Here is a 2,832-nt window from a genome sequence, read left to right as displayed (position 1 = left end):
GTCGTAACAAGGTTTCCGTAGGTGAACCTGCGGAAGGATCATTGTCGAAACCTGCACAGCAGAACGACCAGAGAACGCGTTTGTTATTCAATCTCCTCGTCCGGGCCCATGCCTCGGGCGACTAACGAACCCCCGGCGCGGAACGCGCCAAGGAATATCGTACTGAGATGGCCAGCCGCCCGTGCCCCGTCTTTGCGGATCGCTCGGGAGGCGTCGGCGTCTTACTCAATAAAATACGACTCTCGGCAACGGATATCTCGGCTCTCGCATCGATGAAGAACGTAGCGAAATGCGATACTTGGTGTGAATTGCAGAATCCCGTGAACCATCGAGTCTTTGAACGCAAGTTGCGCCCGAAGCCGTCANCGAGACATGCCGCAACGGCGCGGAACGCGCCAAGGAATATCGTACTGAGATGGCCAGCCGCCCGTGCCCCGTCTTTGCGGATCGCTCGGGAGGCGTCGGCGTCTTACTCAATAATGCCGCAACGATGTGCGGACTTGGTGCGGAGATGGCCGAGAAATGCCGCAACGAGGTGCGGACTTGGCCGATACATGCCGCAACGTGGTGCGGACACGGGCGAGAAATGCCGCAACGATGTGCGGACTGTGTGCGGACATGGGCGAGAAATGCCGCAACGAGGTGCGGACTGTGCGCGGACATCGCCGAGAAATGCCGCAACGATGTGCGGACTTGGTGCGGACATGGGCGAGAAATGCCGCAACGAGGTGCGGACTGTGCGCGGACATGGCCGAGAAATGCCGCAACGTCGTGCGGACTGCGCGCGGACATGGGCGAGAAATGCCGCAACGATGTGCGGACTTGGTGCGGACATGGCCGAGAAATGCCGCAATATTACTCCACAGAGGTTTCCTGGCAACGTTGTGCGGACTTGGTGCGAACTCGGCCGAGAAATGCCGCAACGAGGTGCGGGCCATGGCCGAGAAATGTCGCAACGGTGGGCACGGCCTTGGCCGAGAAGTGCCGCAATATCAGCCTATAGAGGTTTATTGGCCAACCATCCAAGTACTTCTGACGACGACGGTGTGCTAGACCTTTGTCAACGTCGTTTAACATCGTTCTCATGCCAAAACGCCATATTTATTTCTTGTATAGCTTCAAATATATGTTAATGAATGGCCCAACTAAAATGACATATGTTGTAATAACAAGCCCAACTGTCCCAAGCAACTTGGCTAAGGCAGCCAGCACAGTGCCGCCAGCAGCGGAAAAAATTTGGACATCGTCGTTTTCAATTAAAGATGCATCCAAATGTAATTCTAATTGATCAAACCTTGCTAAAATACTCAAAACTAATGGACCATGCAAAAAAAATGGAAAAAAGATGGCCGGATTGGCCCGAAACCCCGTGTGATTTACGGGACAAACCGTGTCTGCTCCTGTCACTTGGGTTTGTATTTTTTTATCTATTATAGGGGGGTATGGTAGTTGAGGTGCCGGTCGGCCGGGCCGGTTCGCTTGGTTCCGAGGGAGGGACGTGCCCCCACTCGTCTCGTCAGCTCCGTATGAGGGTGCCCGCCTTCTCATACGTAAATGACGAGATGTATCGGCCACGACGCACATCCGGGGCGGGCACACCGAGGGTCGACTCGGCACTGGTAGGCTCCGGCACAAGTAAGTCGATTTAAATGTTCGGCCGAATGCAGGAGCTGATAGTGTCGTCGTCGTCAAAAAACTCGGTGTCCGGGCGCCCTCAGTGCGATGAAGCGGGCAACAACGGTAGCAATACCGGGCGCTGGTATTCAACATCCAACGCACAACGGCCACGACGACGCATCGGATCGGTGCGTGGAACTGGCCGCTCGCAGCCACGCCTTTCATGCGTAGGTGCTGCGGGAAACAACAACGGTAGCAATACCGGGCTGGTATTCGACATCCAACGCACAACGGCCACGACGACGCACCGGACTAGTAAGGCACAAAGAGGATTGAATCGGCGCATGAGTAGGTTCCGGCCCAAGTAAGTCGAACGTAATTGTCGGCCGAAGGCAGGAGCTGAGAGTGCCGTCGACGAGAGACTCGGCGTGCGTGAAAGATCGGTGCGTGGAACTGGCCGCTCGCAGCCACGCCTTTCATGCGTAGGTGCTGCGGGAAACAACAACGGTAGCAATACCGGGCGCTGGTATTCGACATCCAACGCACAACGGCCACGACGACGCACCGGACTAGTAAGGCACAAAGAGGATTGAATCGGCGCATGAGTAGGTTCCGGCCCAAGTAAGTCGAACGTAATTGTCGGCCGAAGGCAGGAGCTGAGAGTGCCGTCGACGAGAGACTCGGCGTGCGTGAAAGATCGGTGCGTGGACTGGCCGCTCGCAGCCACGCCTTTCATGCGTAGGTGCTGCGGGAAACAACAACGGTAGCAATACCGGGCGCTGGTATTCGACATCCAACGCACAACGGCCCGACGACGCACTCGGACTAGTAAGGCACAAAGAGGATTGAATCGGCGCATGAGTAGGTTCGGCCCAAGTAAGTCGAACGTAATTGTCGGCCGAAGGCAGGAGCTGAGAGTGGTCGTCGACGAGAGACTCGGCGTGCGTGAAAGATCGGTGCGTGGAACTGGCCGCTCGCAGCCACGCCTTTCATGCGTAGGTGCTGCGGGAAACAACAACGGTAGCAATACCGGGCGCTGGTATTCAACATCTAGCGCACAAGGACGCATCGGACGAGGCACATCGAGGGTCGACTCGGCACTGGTAGGCTCCGGCACAAGTAAGTCGAATTAAATGTTCGGCCGAATGCAGGAGCTGATAGTGTCGTGGTCGTGCGTGGAATTGTAGGAATTTGTTTTCTTTCGTACCTATTGAC

General features: G+C 56.2%; 1 non-coding gene across 1 annotated transcript; it reads left to right on the top strand.

Annotated features, from left to right (window-relative positions):
* The first annotated feature begins 237 nt into the window (after positions 1 to 237).
* Positions 238 to 386, top strand: LOC116009105. The gene has a single exon (XR_004096388.1). It is a non-coding gene; the product is annotated as a 5.8S ribosomal RNA (ribosomal RNA).
* Positions 387 to 2,832: the final 2,446 nt, after the last annotated feature.

The sequence above is a fragment of the Ipomoea triloba genome, chromosome 16, assembly GCF_003576645.1.
Source record: "Ipomoea triloba cultivar NCNSP0323 chromosome 16, ASM357664v1".
NCBI lineage: Eukaryota > Viridiplantae > Streptophyta > Magnoliopsida > Solanales > Convolvulaceae > Ipomoea > Ipomoea triloba.
Note: the sequence above shows the minus strand (reverse complement) of the source record. Positions and strands in the feature narration are given on the sequence as shown.